The sequence below is a fragment of the Solanum lycopersicum genome, chromosome 5 (assembly GCF_036512215.1).
Source record: "Solanum lycopersicum chromosome 5, SLM_r2.1".
In the NCBI taxonomy this organism is placed as follows: Eukaryota; Viridiplantae; Streptophyta; class Magnoliopsida; order Solanales; family Solanaceae; genus Solanum; species Solanum lycopersicum.
In genome coordinates, this window is record NC_090804.1 from 21,763,085 (window position 1) to 21,783,511 (window position 20,427).

At 37.2% G+C, this 20,427-nt stretch overlaps 1 long non-coding RNA gene across 1 annotated transcript; it reads left to right on the plus strand.

Moving 5' to 3' along the window:
• The first annotated feature begins 15,761 nt into the window (after window positions 1-15,761).
• LOC104647374 (uncharacterized) lies at window positions 15,762-17,952 on the plus strand. The gene is made up of 2 exons (XR_741467.4): window positions 15,762-16,332; window positions 17,737-17,952. It is a non-coding gene; the product is annotated as an uncharacterized lncRNA (long non-coding RNA).
• Window positions 17,953-20,427: the final 2,475 nt, after the last annotated feature.

Sequence of the window (20,427 nt, forward strand, 5' to 3'; positions counted from 1 at the left end):
TTCTTTCTCATCAAAGTAAGTGCATGAATTCTTATATCATATATATGAATATTGTGATTATGACTATGGGTAACTAAACTCCACAGCTAGGGTTGTGGGAACCATGAGTGAATAATAAGATAAACTCTAACTAAAATAACAATTCTAGAATAGTGTCTTGCATGTATTGATAATTCTTTCGCTTAATTAGAAGTCTTTTTAAAGGATGACCAACGTTAGATATCGCCTTAATGCTACTTGCCGGCCAAGGAGGTAGATAATAGGAAAAGAATTATCAACATAGATTTAGTATATACTATTTAATAGGCTAGTATTGATTAGTACGAGGTAATAATTTAGTCAAATATTGAATACAATGCTTAATATGAGGTAAAGGTAAGGGTTAGTATAACAATACACGTAGCTGGATCAAGGTGCGGAGTGAAATTTTCTACATGCCGGACCAAGGATGTAGAAATACATAACTTATCACTTTGCATGCAAGATACTAGGAAATAATTGTTATAGTTAAAATTATCAAGTTAAGAACCTGCGGGGAACACGTAAACCCTAGTTACTTTTATTAACTGATTAAACTCCAACATTTGAATCTGTTAGTTGTGTACTTTGATTTAGCTAATTATTTTCTTTCATTTAGAAATAATCCTCCCCCCCCCCCTTTATTGTCTTTGTTTTCCAAGGAAATAATTGACTAAATAATAGTAATAATAGATTGAAGTTAAGTCTGAACTATTTTCCTCGTGGAAACGATCCTAACCTCATTATTTGGGTTCTTTACTTGATACGACCCTTTACTTCTTATTTGAGATGTAAGTTTGAGCGTATCAAATTTTGGCGCCGCTTGCCGGGGAAAGTAGCTTTTAGATGAACTTAAACTTATTACTATACATTAGACGATATTTTCTTGATTTTACTTTGTTTATTGTTTTTTTTATTCTTGCAGAACTATCTTCCTTGTATGCCAAATACACGGAGAGGAAGAGAACCCTTGTTTCCCTACGATCATAAATTAGAGCGTACACTATGCAACATGAATCGAAACTTGGGTATTAATGATGATGATCCAAACAAGAACATACCAGCTCCGGTTGATGTTCATGGTCAGTTTTTACCCGATGCTCCGGGTGAAAACCAACATAGGGGACAAAATCCCGCTCCACGGCCCCAAGAATACTGCATAGACTATGACAATATAGCAGACTCCGATGGGCCACTTGTCTTGCCCCCTCTTCCACCAGACACCTTTGTGGTAACTAGTAACCTTATGCAAATGCTCACTGCCAGAGGTTTGTTTTCAGGGCTACCTTCTGAGGATCCACATGCCCATATAGCTAAGGTAAGGGCAGTATGTAAAAGTTGTGTAGGGAGGCCTGACTTGGACTTGGATGTAATAGGGCTAAGAGTGTTCCCTCTCTCACTGACATGAGAGGCTGTTATTTGGTTCACTTAGCTCCCTTATAACTCAATTTTTACTTGCAACCAACTAAGGGACGTTTTCTTAGCACGCTACTGCCCGGTCTCCAAGAAACTAAACCACAAAGACAGAGTGAACAACTTTGTGGTACTACCATGAGAGTTAGTTAGTAGTTCTTGGGATAGATTCACCTCGTTTTGAGAAACGTCCCCAATCACCGTATAGATGATGAGTCACTAAAGGAATACTTCTATCGGGGACAGGATGATAATAATAAAGTGGTGTTTGGATACTATAGCAGGTGGTTCTTATGGGGAGTGTCCTTATGCTGAGATTGCCGAAAAGTTAGAGAAAATCTCCCGGAACAATAACACTTGGAGTACTAGAAAGTCATATACTGAGAGAAATACCTTCGCAGTACAATCCACTCACAACCTAGCCACAGAGGAGATTCATGAAGAGATGGCTCAGATGAGAACTGAGCTTGGGTTGGTATTAAACATATCACTAGGGGTGCAAAAAAGATAAATGCAGTTAACTACTTGTCTTAACCACCACCACATAAAGATGAATGCTATTATGCAGAGGATTCCTATGCAGTAAATGAGCAGACGGGGGGTTTCCGACCGAGTGCCCAAAAAATAAAATCAGGAGAATTGGCGCCAAGGTCAAGGAAACCAAGGTCGGATCTATGGTAACAATAACCATGAGGGTCATTATGTCCGATATGGAAACTACAACCGCGACAACAACTTCAATAGGAGTAACAATGGTAACAGAAATGATAGGAATGGGCCCTATGTCCCTCCTCAAAATCGTGAAGTTACTCCTATGAATGGTGGAGATAGTATGCCGTGAGTTGAGGATATGTTGCACAAAATGATGAGGAGGTTCTATGCTAATGATGAGCACATTAAAGAGTTAAGGAGTGATTTAGCGGGTATTGAGCAGAAAGTCGATACACATGCAATATCAATTAAGCATATTGAGTTGCAAATTGCCCAATTATCTGTGACTGTGAACACACGGCAACCGGACACTCTTCCTAGTAACACTGTCCAAAATCCAAAAAATGACGGTATGTCAATCACTACTCGGGGTGGTAAGAAGACCATTAACCCACCTATGTTGTCTAAGGAGAAAAAGATGATAAAAGATAATGATAAGGTGATACAGGGTAGTGGTGAAGAAGAAGATAACACTGGATGCTGAAGTGCCTATAAAGGTAATTTCCATGCCTAGACCACCCCCTGTTTCCTCAAAGATTAGTGAAAAAGACAAAGAATGGTAAATATCGGCGTTTCATAACAATGTTGAAGCAACTTTCTATCAATGTCCCTTTGGTAGAAGTTCTAGAACAAATGCCCGGTTATGCCAATTTTATGAAAGATCTGGTTACAAAGAAAAGATTGGTCACTTTAGAGGATGATTATAGAATGCAGCATCGTAGTGCTATTGCTACAAGATCTCTCGTACAAAAGAAAGAAGATCTGGGCGCGTTCACTATTCCTTGTACAGTCGGGTCATTACATTTTGCGAAAGCATTATGTGATTTGGGGTCAAGCATAAATCTCATGCCCCTCTCGATTTACAAGAAGTTGGTTTTGAGTTACCCAAAGCCCACTGCCATGCGGTTACCGATGGCCGATCGAATAGTGAAAAGGCCTATAGGGATACTCCACGATGTGCTAGTAAAAGTTGAGTCGTTCATATTTCCGGCAGATTTTGTTATTCTTGATTGTGAAGTCGATTTTGAAGTGCCCATTATTCTTGGCAGGCCATTCCTGGCTACTGGTAGAGCCTTCGTTGATATGTAAAAGGGGCAGATGAAATTTCGGTTGAACAATGAAGAAACAACCTTCAACATTTGTAGGTCCATGAGGCAGAGTGGAGAGCTCCAATCGGTATCTGCTATATCCTACAAAGAAAAGATGAATAAGGATTATGACCTATAAAGTGAAAAACGAGAGTGTATGGTTGGGGATTTGGTGCTTTTAGATAATTCTAGGTTGTATTGGCTTCCAAGAAAGCTCAAGTCCAAATGGACTGGCCCTTACTTGATTACCCAATTATTCCCTCATGGAGCAGTTGAGTTAGAAACCAAGGAGGGACTGCGGTTTAAGGTGAATGGAGAACGAATAGAACTCTATTTTGGGCATACTGAATCAGAAAATGAAGTGATCGAGGCATACCATCTTGATGAAGGTGTGGTAATCAAGTGTCCTCAGTCGTGCCGTGACGTTAAATCAGGCGCTTATTGGGAGGCAACCCAATACTTATAGTTTTTCTTTCTAGTAATGGTAGCATTTTCTACTAATGGGTTTTAAATTTGCAGGCACATCACCAGGAAATTCTATAGAAAATCACTCTGCAGCAGTTACTGACGGACCCATCGACGGCCTGTCACAAACACGACGGACCGTCGCATGTATTCGTCGTGCCAGGTATGTCTTTCAGTTATTTTCAAAACTAGGGCACACGCGACGGAACTAATGAAGGACCGTCGTCGGGGACTCGTTGCGTCATTAATGAGCGTACCCGACCTGACCCGGTTGGGAACTTTTAAAAATTTTCAACCTATAAAAACCCCCATCTCTTTATTTGAACGGTTTCTTTCCCTCTTTCTCCCATTCCCTCCCTCTTAAACTTCTCACTTCCTACCTCTCTTTCAACCGATCATTTCGCTAAATTCCCCAATTCCTAAAATCCACTCTCTACTAGTCAGAGTCTACTCTTGTGGTTCTGTTCTGCTTGTCTTTCTCTTGTTCTCAGGTATGTGTCTCTGATTTCTACCCATTTACATTGCATTTTTGTTTATCAATTAGTATTAGCCTAGTTCTTATTGATGGATCTTCATTCTTTGATCCAATTTTGTCTAACCTAGGTTGAGAATCCTTAAATTGCCCTTTAAAAAATCTAGAAATAGGTGCTTTAGCATTGCTAGTTTACTAGGTATTTGGATATAAACGTATAGGTTAACACTAAGTATTCCATGTGAGTCACAGAGGATGAATGTGGCATCCTCAGTTCTGTCACTGAATGATAGAACAATACCCCGATGACGGACCGTCGTACCCACGATGGACCGTCATAGGGCCCGTTCCAACATTCCCAACACCCCACTGTCCAATTTTCTCCAAGTGTCCACCAACGGACACATGCGACGGACCGTCGTTCCCACGACGGTCCATCCTGCACAACCCTTTTGGTTGTCATAGACCTTATTCCTAAGGGTCTCTCACTTTATCTAAGTGTCCTCCAACTGACACATGCGACGGACCGTCGTGGGAACGATGGTCCATCCTGCACAACCATTCTGGTTGTTAGAGACCCTATTCCTAAGGGTCTCTCACTTTTTCTAAAGTGTCCTCTTACGGACATGTACAACGGACCGTCATACCCTCTACGGTCCATCCTGCACAACCGTTCTTGTTATTAGAGACCCTATTCCTAAGGGTCTCCAACGTTTTCAAATTGTCCTCTTACGGACATATACGACGGACCGTCATACCCTCGACGGTCCGTATTGCACAACCGTTCTGGTTGTCAGAGAGCCTGTTCCTAAGGGTCTCCAACTTTTCCCAAGTGTCCTCTTACGAACATATACGACGGACCGTCATACCCTCAACGGTCCGTCCTGCACAAACCGTCATGACGGTCAGAGACCCTCTCGTAAGGGTCCCTATACTTTTTCCAAGTGTCTTTTGACGGACACATACGACGGACCGTTATACCCTCGGCGGTCCGTCCTGCACAAACCATCATGACGGTTGGAGACCCCTCTCCTAAAAGTTCCCATACTTGTTCTAAGTGTCCCACGACGGACATCGACGATGGACCGTAATCATCACGAAGGTCTGTCCTGCTTATCCATCATAATTGTCAGAGACTTTCCTTCAGGGGTCTCCACATAGACATAGTTTAAGTAAGACATGACGGACTCCATGATGGTCCGTTGTACTCACGACGAGCCGTCACCTGGTCCGTCGTATTTCACTGTTACTATAGAAATGTCATTACATTTTTGACTCTTTTTTAATTTTTGTCGTTTTGCTTGTCTTGTTTGCTCCTTCTAGTACTAATATTGATTCCTTACAGGTACTATCTCTAATTGAACCAAAACAAGATCGAGTCTACGCAAGTGGGCGATCAAAGTCTGTCGCCCCGTCTGCCCGCCTAGTCATTGTCCATGATAATGGAAGTGACCTCGAGTACGTGCCCCCAGGCACTTCCACCCCATTCCAAGCTGCACGTTCTGCAAGAGCCACACCCAAAAAGGTGGCATTCGGCGTAGTCACTGCCTCCCAGTCTAATGAGGAGCGCACACTGACTGGTACACATTCTGGGTCAGCTAATCATAAAGAAGGAGAGTATGACTCTTTAGGAATTTCGTGGTCGGAGGAAGCCTCCGAATCTATTGAAGTCCCTGCACCCGCCACAGCTGCACAGTCTGCCTCGTCTGATGAGCCTGACAGTTCTGAATCCACTCTCGGCTCACCATTTCGTGCTCTCACCCCAGTTAACGATCAGACCAACCGGTGGTGTGTCGAAGGGCAGTATCAAGTTTATTAGACGCAAAGTTTCTAAATGATAAAAGAGTCATGACACGGACCCTTACATTGGAGAGGCGGGTCCTTACGAGAAGTCTCCCTACTATGCCAAAGATCCACAATCTCTTCACCAGACACCGACTAGAGTAGACAGCACGTTTTTTGGGCCGTTATAGTGAAGAGTTGGTCCGAGAGTTCTACGCCTCCTACGTGGCTACTCTCAGCTCACAGATTGATAGGGGGGTTGTCCCCGCCAAACAGGCCCCACTTGAGCATGTCCGAGTACGTGAAATTCAGGTTGATATCTCCCTTCCTGCCATCCGCCGGTATCTATACGGCGAGGATTTTGATGCCAACCTAACCCTTCTCACCGGCGAGTTTGACTATCGGTGGAAAATTGTCAAAGATGGCCAATTCTTGCGTGAGCCATCGCTGAGAGAGACCACCAAGAGGTAGATGGCCCTGCACTTGTCTGTTGATGGAGAGGGTGCCGAATGGGTAACCGAGCCGAAGGGAGCCATCAAGAAGGCTAACATGACCTTCACGGCGAAGTTTTTATGGTTGATTGTCTGCCACTGCCTTTCCCCCACAGCCGCTGATAATATAGTCACATGGGATCGTGCAGTTCTGATGGCTGTGATGATAGCCGGGTCTGAGGTGGACTTTGCTTGGATTCTACAGACGATCATGCACGAGAAGGCTTTTAAGGTCACAACTACTTACCATTTTCCGTGCATGATATTTTATTTATGCAGGTCGGCGGGTGTGCCCATCTGGCACATTGATCAGCTCAAGACCCCGTTGGGCACTGTTGATATCGGCCTCATCAGGGATGAGGCCAATGAGTTAGCTCCACACAGAGGGCCTCGTCCAGAGTTGCCTCCACTTGGTGACAATCTGGCTGATACGGTAGCACAGGCTCGCACGGCTATGCAGGCTGCTTCAGAAACAACTGACACTACCCCGGTCGCGTCTATCCCAGGAAGTAGCACTGCCCCAAGCTCCTCTCGCTCAGCCTCTTTTCCCGCTCTGGTCCCGCTTGTACTTTGACTCATGGCAAAGCCATGAGTTGAGTGTGTCTATTATGAGGAATGCTTTGGAAAGTGGGGTTGAAAGAACAAAGCGAGAGAAAGAACAAAAGTAAAGTGACTCAAGAATCAGTTGAAAGAAAAGTGAAATAAAAAAATTTACAATAAATACAAGCAAGAAAAGAATATAGTCACTTACACAAATGAAGAAAGAAGGGAAAATAACAAGGTGAAAGAATATGAGAAACTGGGCTAAATAAAATGATAAAAAGTGGTATGTTTAGCTGATATGTAAAGGAGGGCAAAAATTCACTAAAGTATACCTAAATATACCCTACCTGAACTTGAGCCTATGTTACAAGCTAAGAAAGTCCTATCGTGATGCTAAAAGTTGTATAGCGAACTTAAGACAGTGAAAATAAGGGCAAGCTTATGGGAATATGTATGAATGATTTGTGAATTTGTTCTGAGAGTGAGTGTCGAAAAGTAATCCTTATACTCAAACTAAAATCATTCTGTGAAAAATGAGAATATTGTTTTGAAGTGAGGACAGTAGTTGCAATACCGAAAATATTAGCACCTCGGTGAGAAATTAAAGAGGATAGGTGTTAGTGCGTGGTGAGTATGTGTCATGGTCTGATTCCACATAATTCAAGCCTAATAGTGATAACATGCATAAATATGATGAGACTGATTGGGATTGATATCCAAATAATTGCGAAAGATAAAACATGGATACTATTGTACAAAAATTTTGTAGTGAGTCATAGTGCATCGCTTGAGGACAAACAACGAATGTAAGTTGAGGGTGCTGATAAATCATGGTTCATGATATTTTTAATGCTTTTTACTTAAGTTTTATGTGTGTACAAAAGCCTTTTTGTATTAATTTTTATGTAAGTTTCTCTTTATTTGCAGAAAATCTGTCTAAAGATAAATGCGGATGTTTTTTAGTAAGAAATGCAGAAAAGTACCACCTACGGAGCTTGTGATGGTCTGTTGTGCCTGTGACGGTCCGTAGGTGGCATCATAGTGAAGTTGCTGAAGGAAGATGGGCAAGTCTGACCAAGTGTGGGGTTACGGAGTGCGTGACGGACCGTCGTAGCCATGACGGTCCGTCCTGCTGATTCGTCATGAAGATCAAAGAAGTAGTTAAAGAAGTTGTGCCTGTGACGATCCGTCATACCTGTCGTCAAGGGTAATGAAGACAGCAGCAGAATGATTTGCCAAGTATGGGACGACGGAGTCCATGACGGCCCGTCGTGACCACGACGACCCGTCCCGGGTTCGTCGACCCAGCCGCATTTTGACAACTTTTTAGCAAATAGAGTTCTTCTTTGATTAGGTTTTTTTATAAATAGTTCGAAAAACCATGTTTTTGGGGTTAGACTCTTGGTTATTAAACACTTTTATGTTAGATTCTTTGTGAGGAGATTATTTTTATTATTACACTTTGGTTTATTACACTTTTCTCTGGAGTGGATTGTTGGTGATTTTGTCAATTAATCAAGTAAGTTTCTGGATTTTATTTTTTCTCATCGAAGTAAGTGCATGAATTCTTATATCATATATATGAATATTGTGATTATGACTATGGGTAACTAAACTCCATAACTAGGGTTGTGGAACCATGGGCGAATAATAAGATAAACTCTAACTAAAATAACAATTTTAGAATACTGTCTTGCATGTATTGATAATTCTTTCGCTTAGAAGTCTTTTAAACAGATGGACAACGTTAAAACTCGCCTTAATGCTATTGCCAGACCAAGGAGGTAGATAATAGCAAAAGAATTATCAACATAGATTTAGTGTATATTAGCAGGCTAATATTGATTGGTACGAGGTAATAACTTAGTCAAATATTAAATACAAATCTTAATATGAGGTAAAAGTAAGGGTTAGTATAGCAACAAACATAGCCATACCAAGGTGGAGAGTGAAATTTTCTAGATTCCAGACCAAGGATTTAGAAATACATAACTTATCACTTTGCATGAAAGATACTAGGAAAGAATTGTTATAGTTAGAATTATCAAGTTAGGAACCTGTGGGGAACACGTAAACCTTAGTTACTGTTATTAACTGATTAAACTTCAACATTTGAATCTGTTAGTTGTCTACTTTGATTTAGCTAATTATTTTCTTTCATTTAGAAATAAATCCCCCCTTTTATTGTCTTTGTTTTCCAAGGAAATAATTGACTAAATAGTAGTAATAGTAGATTGAAGTAAAGTGTGAACTATTTTCCTCGTGGGAACGATCCTAACCTTATTAGTTGGGTTCTTTACTTGATACGACCACTTTACTTCTTATTTGAGAAGTATGTTTGAGCGTATCATTGACTTTAGTTAGATTTAGTTAGGTTAGATAGGTTCCCTCGAGCACCTTAATTCGTTAGGTGACGACTCAAAATCTCAAAAGAATTGTTAGGTTGTGCATCAAAACCTATTTTTGCAAAAAAGTGGGGCGCGACATAATGGTGACTCTGCTGGGGATATTTGGTTCATACTATTACGTCTTTCATGCTTATTTATGTAAGTTTACTTTATTTGGTTATCTCATTTTTTATTAGGTGATTACCATGTTTAGTTATTATTTTGTTTCCTTATTTATCGTCTACTTTCCATGTTCCACCTTTTCCCTCTTCCTTATTTGTTTGTTGTCATGTTTCACCCTTTCCCTTTCCCATATTTGTTTACTTGCATGGTTTACCAGCTTTCCTTATTTGCATAATTTTTAATATGTTTATATGTTTACCTTACATTGCTTATGCAATTATTTATTTATTTATTTATTTATCGCTTTTATATACTTCCTATGTGTTACTGCTTTCCACCTAAATGCTAAATGTTACTGCTTTGATAAATGACATTCCACCATACTTCCCCCAATTGGGACTTTCTTCATTTTTTTAATTTTTCATTGTGATGTTGTTACTTTGCACCTCTCACAATTACTCCAATTCTCTTCAAATACCCACTATAGAGAGTCGGCATATGTGTGGATGGAACAAATAATTTTTCTACCGCAAACCATGAGTCACTCGTGTAGAATCCCTTTCAAGTCCCTGTCAAACCAACACTTAGAAGTCCATGTTAGGTCATACATGTTGCATAAGCCCTAGATGGTTTGACCCTTGGTGCCAATCCATATAATTAGTTGTCACTCTATCGTCTAAAGGACCCAACACCCTTTAGACAAATTGAATACTTATGTATTAATGTGATCATAATAATTAAATCAAGCCAACTTTTCCAAATGGAGTTTAGAAATGTGCTTGCAGAGTGGATGCTTTCAACTCCCGAAACTCGCAAATGGTCACAGAGGTGAATTACAGGCTTAGGAGCTGGTGGATGGATATAACGAGAGACCGAAAAGGGAGATTCATCTATTGTTGGGTGGTCTTACATTCCTTATCTTTGTTATACCGAACCCTCACCTGATTATGGTCTTGATAGATTTTTGGGACCATGTGAGGATGGTTTTCAAATTTGCACATTGTTACTTGACTCCAACAATTGAAGAGATTAGTGGTTTCATCGACTTGTCATACCATGAGTGTGAAATGATGGTCCCATAAAAGTCATCAAGGGAATTTCTAAAAAATCCTCCCCGGATGAAGTCTAATCCAACTTTAGTTTCATTAGACCTTGGATGGACTCATTTAGACTTTGTATACTCACGATTTGGCCGAGATGATAGCCACTACTCTTTCACCAATGAATTTGATTGCTCCATTGAAGAATGGAAAAAATACCGCTTAAATGCCTTTCCCATTGCCCTATTAGGATCGTTATTTTTTCCTAAAATAAGGGGAAGAATAGACACATGGTTGAGTTATGTGGTTCGAGACTTAGTTCAAAGAGAGGGCGAACCTAGGAGAACCATAGTACCCATGATCCTGACAGATATAATGAGGAGTCTGGCAGCATGTATCGATGGTAGAATGTTTTTTTAGGGATGCAACCTTCTACTGCAATTATGGGATATCGAATACTTCCATAGGCGATCCAATGTGGTAGACATCTTTCTTGGTCAAGACAACAAAATTGATAACCATTCAAGAAGAATGGTAAGTTTCACCGCACCTATAGGATTTGTAGACTGGTAGATATTTTTACAGAGCTTGAGAGCCACCGAATACAATGGAGGCTCTATTGGTTGTCCACGCTTAATGCCATAGTAAGAGGGGAAGACTGATACTTCGTTGAGCTTATTGGCTTACAAAGTGTTCAATTGTACACACCTCTTCGAGTGCTTCACGAATTTGGGCGAACTCAAGTCCTACTCTCCGGTCTGACATGGAGCAATTTAAGTATGAGTTTGGACTAGATAACCACAAGTCTACAATATACTGCTATGATAGGAGCGAGTGTTAACCATTCCTACGGGTGCATGACATGTTTTATTCACACGTGAGTATTACACATGGATCCTAAAGGAAGTTAAGGACAAAGTTGAGTTGGGCAGGATATTATGGTCTCATGATGAAAGGGAAAACATATAGGCACGCAATGTGTTGAACATCAGAAAAGAAGTCATTCCCAATACAAGAGGTCAATTGGAGCCAAGCTCTTGGAATCGATATCTTCAAGATTTTAGAATTTAGGATGATTTCCCCCCATGTTATCCCTTTTCCCTCAGTTTGTTTCAGTTTTCGTTTTTTTCATTCATGATGTAATGTTCAAATTTTATAATAAATGAAAGTTATTTTATTTCTTCTAATCTACACTCAAATTGGCAATCAAGGCTTGAATAAATTATTTTGCATTACTTACGTGTCGTTTAGGCCTACCTCTGGCTCGATGGGGCTCCTTTGTATTTTAACATTTATCTAAAAATAATGTGCTTGATATCCCATTGATGCAATATTCTAACTTGGACTTTATTTTTCTTTTATTTTTGTTGTACCCTTCCCCAATGATTGATCTGTAGACCATGGTTTACCACACGAGATAAAGGAGGCTCTTCTTTCTTTTCCAGCTGAGAATCACAAAGGAAAGATGAAAGTGACTAATGAGAAAGTTATGCGCAAGACTATTGAAAAGAAGTATCCTTCAGACAAGTTGGTCTTAAGCCTAGAATTGAAAATAAAGAAGTTAGAAGAAGAGGTGTTGGATATGCGTGAGTGGGCTAAGTTATTACTCTCCATCAGTCCCGCTTCGAAGACAAATATGGATATGTTGCCTATCGCAAGTCAAGCCACTCTCCAAAAGAATCCTACAACTCACCCTACTTCTCATCCTCCTCCAAGTTACCCCACTTCTCAAAATCAACAATCCATTCAAATGTCTTCAAATAACACCCACTTTCCAAATTATCATTATCATGCTCCACGCCCGCAGAACCCTATGCAAGCGCCTCGATATAAAACACCTTCGCACCAAGTTCCTTGGTGTCATGCGCTTCTCATACCATTTCCAATCCTTCCATATCAAATGTCTCCGTACTAAAGTCCTCTTCTAACATATCTTTTCCATGATGTCAACGTCATCACTTGACCTCATATTTGTAAAAACATCTTCAAGGTTTAGAAAAAGCCTAATAAAATTTATACTCCTCTGACTGAGCCTATTGGCCAACTCTGTGAAAAGTTGAGGATGGTTGAACACACACTCTAATCAATGAAATAAGGATGAATACGTGTGCATGGTGGATGAACCCTCTAAGGTTTGCGCTTGTCATTCAGAAATGGAAGGACATATCATAGAAGAATGTCGTGATCTAAAATACAAGATTCAATAATTGATTGATACTAAGGTCATACTCCTGGAGGACTTTAAAACAAAGAAATTTCAACTGTGAACGTGAGAAAGTTTATTTGAATCAGTTTCCAAGTAAGGCTTGCGCCATTTAAGTTCAAGTTTTCTACATTGAGACACCCATAATAACAAATGGGCAGTAAAGTCGAGAAGAATCTATCATCTAGTTGTTTCTCAAGAAGGTTCTTTAAGTGTCTTGCTTATGATCTTGTATTTGGAACTACGCCAATCCTGATTCCCGTTTAAGAGGGGATACGTAGGCGCTCCTATGGGGTTCGGTCTTATCATAATAAAATTTTCATTTTCCCCTGTATTGTATAACTGGGGTAGAATTTTAAGAAGGACTCGAAAATTCGCTCAACAAGCGTTTTCTGCAAAAATCAAAACTGGGGAGACTCAAAAATTCCAACTAAAGCATTTCTTTTTATCACAATTCAATAACTGGGGCAATATTTTTGAGAGGGTCTCAAAAAATTCTCTCAAAAAGCGTTTTCTGCAAGAATCAAGAGTTAGGCAAAATTTTTGAGAGGGGTTCAAAAACTCCTTCAAAAGCGTATCTTCTCACAAATCAAGATTGGGGAAAAATTTGTAAGAGGATCTCAGAAATTCACAGCAGTCAAGTTACAATCTACAAAATCAGAATAACATAAGTTCAATACTAGGGTAGAAATTTTGAGGGGACCTCAAAATTCTTACAACACTTCGAAGGACATTCTTACAAGCGTCAAAAGAGTATACTGTGTCAAATCTGGGATACATATCAACCTCCCCTTTAACTATTTTTTGTTTGAATACAGAAAGTACAGGTACATATACAAGAAGCAATTTCAACATTTCTTGAATGATCAATATACAACTATATTATGCCCAAAGATTGCATGTGCCCGAATTGTATTATGCCAAAATTTCATTCTACTCGAACATCATACGCCCGAATTGCATTGTGTCCGAACTGTGTTGTGCCCGAATTGCATTATGCCCGAATATTACATATGCCCGATATTGCATTGTGCCCAAGAATTGCATTGTGCCCAAATTGCATGCGCCTGCTCGAGATTGCTTGTGCCCGAGAATTGCATGTGCTCGAGAATTGCATGTGCCCGAACCAATTCAAATCAAGTCAACAAGTGTCAACAGATGCCGAATTACATATACGCTTTCTTTACTCATTATTTATGTTCCTAAGGCGTAATGGTCTAAAGGAATCATCTTCCATGGTCTTCATACAACATATCATGGCCTAAGAATTCAATTGTTACATATCATGATCTGAAGGTGTCATAGTCTAAGGGCATCATTTTTTCATGGCCCACAGACAATAATATATATACTTTTACGTATCATGGCCCTAAATATCATAGCCTAAGACATCATTCTCGTAATTTTAAAGGTAAATTTCATAGTAGATATAGGAAATTGCATTCATCATTTATTTTAACATATCTGCTCTAATCGCTTTATATAGTTGTAATATAAGTTACAGATGTTCAGATTACAGACAAGATCAATTGCCATCTGAACTACCGTTTCCATGCTTCCATATATGTCACAAGAAATGACACTAATAAATTCTTGGCTACTCACATCTCCCGTGCCAATCAAGCTACCGTTCAGACTAGTTTGAAGATGTTTACTTGAATAAACTCGATACTACGACCAACAGATTCTTCATTTAAGCTCGTCCGCCTTACAATGCGACATTTAGGCATCTACATTATAATATGACATCAAGGTTCGTCGAACTTACAATACGACATTTAGGCTTGTCCGCCTTATAATAGGACACCAGGTTCGTCTGCCTTATAATATGACGTTAGGATCGTCTGCCTTACAATATGACATTTAGGATCGTCCACCTTATAATAGGACACCAGGTTCGTCTGCTTTACAATATGACGTTAGGATCGTCTACCTTACAATATGACTTTTAGTCTCATCCGCCTTATAATAAGAAACTAGGCTCGTCGACCTTACAAAGTGACATTTAGGCTTGTCTGCCTTATAATAGGACGCTTAGTTAGTTTAGAATTTGCAGGTGTGGTCATGCTTTTCTCATTTACCTATCATGATCTTCTCATTACTCTAGTCGTATCCATTCAAGTCGATATCGTGCCTTTTCGAATATCTAACCATTTTTTTCAATTTTTTGGAGCCTCATCTGTTCCTTAATCTAAAACTACACACGACCTGATTCTCGTATAACTAGAGATATGTAGGCATCTTGGTACCAAAGCCTCAGTCATACCCTTTTTCAAGTCTACATCATTTCAACTGATCCCACTGACATCTCTCGTCGGTTGGACAAAATTGGTTACTAAGTCATTGTTGGTTGCCCGACAATTCATACTTCATTATCCAGAAACCAAGGGGCAGCTGTTGACACCCAATTATGACCAACGTTTAACCATTTTTTAGAAATACTATTCGATTAAATACATATTTTAAAATATATTTCAAATCCAAAATTTTTGTCGATTTTTGTCTAGACATTATATATTCTAGTATGCTTGCTTTATAAAATTATTGTAAATATTATTGAAATATTTTAAAAATTATTTGTAAAATTCAAAATAATTCAAATGCTCTAAATTCAAGTGATTTTAATTATATAGAATATATTATAATATTAGTATTTTGATTGAATGACATTTCTTTAAGTTTCCTCTGAATCTTTTAAATTGTAGCCTATTTTATTCTAATCCATTGCAAGTCTAGCCTATTCAATTCCAATTTTATTTCAATAGTAACCCCCTTTCATTTCAATTATAGCCAATTTTTATTTCAATTTTGGTCTATCCAATTCAACTCGCAAGACCCATTCATTTAATCTCGTCCGTCGATCCTTTAGTTAAAACTTAAAAGTCTGCCTATTAAATCAATACCGGGATCTAACGAGGAAACCATAGCCCTCTCGAAGGAATCTTTCAGGTTGAATCCTAACCCTTCATCTCATACAAAATCAAAGGTCCTTATTTAAATCTCTAACCTTCCTTTAAACCTAGAAAGACCAGAAAACCTAAACACTTTCATTTATCTTCTTCCTTCCTTTATCTCAACAGATCGGACACTTCCTCTCTCTCTGTCTCCATGCAGCTGCTACCCCTCCTCTCTCTTTGATCCAGTGAAACATCAAGAAGGCGGAGATGGCCGCCTCTCCCCGTCCCTCTCTTTTCTTCTCCTTATCTCCCTGCAGCAGCGCAAGAACCAGCAAGTGTTGGCCGCCTCTGCTTTTGTCCGATGGATAGCAGCTCGGCAAGAGCAACGAGAAGAAACAACAAGCATTAGGACAAAAGAATAAGTACCAGTGGTGAGAAGCCCACGACGAAGAAGAAGCTCTGGTAAGGGGCGTAAGGCAGCACCGCTCAACTCCTCTCCTCTTCTCCTTGGCTCCGGGGAGGACAACCAACAGCAACAACATCCAAGCGAGGATCGCTAGAGTCAAAAGCCAGCTAGGAAAGAAACAATAGCTCCAACAAACAAGAATCTCCGGGCGAGAACTTTGAACAAGCGAGGTCCGATGGAAGTTTTGAAATTTTGATTTGGTCAAAAGACGGATTTGTAACAGATCCGTCTAGGTACATTTCTAAAATTATTATCTCATCATTTAGTAATTTTGTTCTTTTTTCATTCAAAATTTAGTTTGAATTTTTTCTGATGTTGTTATGCATGTTCATTGTATTGATAAGGTTATTCAATTATGAATGTGAACTATACTAGTTATGATTTCTCTTGTTCTTGCTGACTTGTTTCGTTAGCTTGATAATACTATTGTTTCATATGATTTAAGACTTTAATAGAGGATAGTATGACTGCTGAAATTGGTAATGAATAATTAACCGATTAAGTGATGCTTCGATTATGCTAATTTGTGAATGTTCTCCCGCACATAATTGATTATTTGAAATAATCAATAAATCTTTCTGATGCTTGAACCATGATTTTGGCTTGCTTTAACGCAATGCAATTTGTTTAAACTAATTTGATTGTTTGCTTAAATTGATGCTATTGCTATAATCGTCTCTTGCCATCTTTGACTTGTCTGTATGGTAAATCATGAAAATTTATATTTGTTTTGAGTTGTGAAAATCCACGTCTGTTTGGAATTTGTTATTCTGAATGGAAAGTTTGCTAATTGACTCCCTTCCCTTGGCTTAAATTAGGGCATATTCTTACATGTTTAGTTTATGGTAAACTTTTTCAATTGATAAATAGGGAATTTGGTTGATTTGTTTTACCTTAATTGATTGTTTATACTTGTTTATTTTTTGGTAAAAAAAATTAAAATATTTTTTATTTGGCTTTTCTTTATTTAAGAAAAAATAATATTATTCTTCCTAATTTTATTCTTAATTGTTTATATTTGTTAATAAAATATTTTTAAAAAAATCTAATTTTTCTCTGATCGTTAGTAAGGAAAATAGTATTTGTAATTGATTCCTTAAAATATTTTCCCCCTTAATGTCCCTCTTCTACTATATAAACAAGACCTCTCACTTTCTCTCATTGCTCATTCACTCTCATCTCTCACCTTGCTCACCCTTGAATAAAAATAAAAAGTATATTGCTCTCTACTCTTGAAAATAAAATAAGAACTCTACCAAACTTTGGATCATTATTCGTGATATTGGTATTGTTGTGTTGTTGTTTCGGTAGATCGCTCTATAAAACACTCCATTGCTGATAATTATTTCTGCTTGATTGTTTAGTAATTAAATCATATTTTAATTTTCGTTTTGCATCATCAATAATGAATATTTGTGTGTTTGAAATAAATAAGTGAAGGATTTGGTTTAGTTCTCTTTTCATTTTGTATGTGACGTATGTGTGTAATGTCATATTCAGTGTTTGCTACTTATTCTAGTAATTTGATGCCTGAGTTAATATGAGGATGTCCTTTTAACACATCTCTATGAAAAATGAATAATGTTAAGTGTCCCTTTTATTTTGTTTGTGTTGTGTTGCTTTGTTTTGTTTAACAGGGATTTCAAACATTGAGTTTAAGTGTTGAAGAGTAACTTGAGAGAGATCTCCGGACAAGTTTATTATTGAAATTTTTGTTAATGTTGTATATATTATTAGTTATTCTTAGGCTTGTAATATTTTATATTACATGTTACTTGTTTATTTTATCATAACTTATAAAGTTAGAAAGCATGCCTATAGGATATAAATATTTTTCAACATGTTTGGGTTTAGAGATCATGCATATCAGTTTAAACTTTATTATATATTAGATAAATATCATGTTTATAGGTCTGACAATAATTTTAGGGAAAAGGGTCTGATATACTCCTCAAGTTTGTCATTTGGAGCTGATATACCCCTCGTTATAAAAGTGTCTCATATATGCCCTTACCGTTGTACAAACGGCTCACATATACCCATGTCGTTATGAAATGGCTCACATATACCCTTCATTTAATGGAAGTTAAAAAAATAGTTTTAAATTTATATTTATTACTTCTAATTTTTTTTAAAAATTATTTAGGGGTATATATGATTCTTCTATCAAAGTTCAAGGTATATTTTAATTTTTTTCATACATAAATTATTTTTTGACTTCTTTTATTATAATTATTTGAATTTCTTATTCTTATTTTGTTTTTTTCTTTCATTCCTTAGTTTAAAGAATAAAAAATTAAACTATTCTTTTTGTGTGTATTGTAATTTAATTTCGTATTCGAAGAAAATATTTGGTCATCTACAATAAGTTTTACAAGAATATTAGTGAAACATAAATAAATTTGATTATCAAAATAATAATTATAAATTAGTCATTGAAACAAAAAAAAGTCAAAAAAATATGTTTGACGAGGACTAAATTTACTCATATGGGATTATATTTTTTAGAAAAAAAAATAATAAAAATTTAGATTAAACTTATTATTTTTTTCATTTTCGTTAGAGGAAAAGGGTATATGTGAGCCATTTGTTTACAAGTAGGGGTATTTATGAGTCACTTTCATAACAAGGGGTATATCAACTCTAAATGACAAAGTTGAGGGGTACATCAAACCCTTTTCCCATAATTTTAACATGTTTACACTTAGAAAATACGCCAATAGGGCTAAATAAATAAAAATTAATTTCCCGTGTGCTTATAATATGAGTAAAAATCAATCTTATGCCTGATTGCTTTCTGTTTTGTTATTATTTAATAAATAAAATTAGCGTAGTAATCATTTTCCGACTAAAAATTTGTGTTGAATTGAAATGTTTCTGCATTGTAATAATTTTCTGCCACTTAAAGAATAAGTTACTAACTTTCCAGCATGATTAATTTGCTTAAAACCAATTTGCCAATTAAATTTGTCCAAAATAGTTACTCTCTACATTATAAATATTTGTTTCTCCACCTAAAAATTTTTTCTGCATTAATAGTAAATATATTATTATTCTAAAAATAATTTTCTATATTAATAATAAATTTGTTACTGTTTTAAAAAATAATTTTCTGCATTAATAATAGATCTGCACCAAAAACAGTTTTTGTGGATCTGCAAATATTTTCTGCATCAGTTAGTAATTATATATTGCATGCTACTTTAAAACAGACTCTACATAGTAGTCTAATCTACTATTGCATGAACATGCTATTTTCTGCATAATCTCTCTTTTTTTTTGCTATCCTAATAAATTTTGTTTGAATATTGGTTTCATCATTATGAATAATGTCTTACAGCTTCTAATCAATTAAATAAAATAAATATTTCTTGCATGCTTCATTAATAAGATAAATGAAATCTGCATTCATGTCATAATTCTTTGCCCTCTCATAATTAAATTAATTTGTTATTATAATTTTTGTATATTTGTATGCACACACTTCGAATGATCTTTTTCACTAATTGCTTGTGTTTGCCAGCATGTTTATTAAAATATACAGGTCAGGTTGAGACTTAACATTATAAATGAGCGTCTTGTTTGGCTTGGTTGTTTGACTTGGTGACTAGGTGGGCCTTTAGAAACATATATTTTATTTTTTTCTAAAACCACCCTATTAGTAGTCCAATGCCTCTTGGACCTTAAGCGGGGACGATAGACACTTTTTAGGACGAAATGCATGCGGTGATGGGTAGGGATAGCTGGCTTTATAGATATGTTGACATCGACTCGGTCTAAATGATAAACATTGGTTTTGTCTGTCCCTATACAGAAGTTGACCAAATTAAAAAATTAAAAGTCAAGTGTTAATCCAAAAAGTATCTCAGAGTTTCCCTTTCCCTTTGTCCCTTTATTTGCTTTAATTATATTTATTTGGGGTACCTTAAGTAAAATATTAAAATTGTTTGCTTATCTATTTTTCTATTTTCTGTTTCCTCGCTTGTCTTTTGTTTTAATTGATTAGTATTTATTATTTTAATCACCTAGTCTCACATGCTTATAATTAATTGAAATAACAATGTCATATAATTGCTTAATCTTTAGTATATTATCACATAGTCTTGCATGTTAAATTAAATAAACTAGCCTAAACTATTTAATATTATGTTATCACCTAGTTTCCCATGTTTATCAAATAAACAATAAATGAAGTGACCTTACTTATAACCCCACATAAATAGTCTGAGATACGGCTCTCGTGGGATGCCTAAAACCTTCCCCTCGAGGTAATTTGAACCCTTACCTTGATGTCTAGCTCGTTGACCTTAGTTAGATATAGTTAGGTT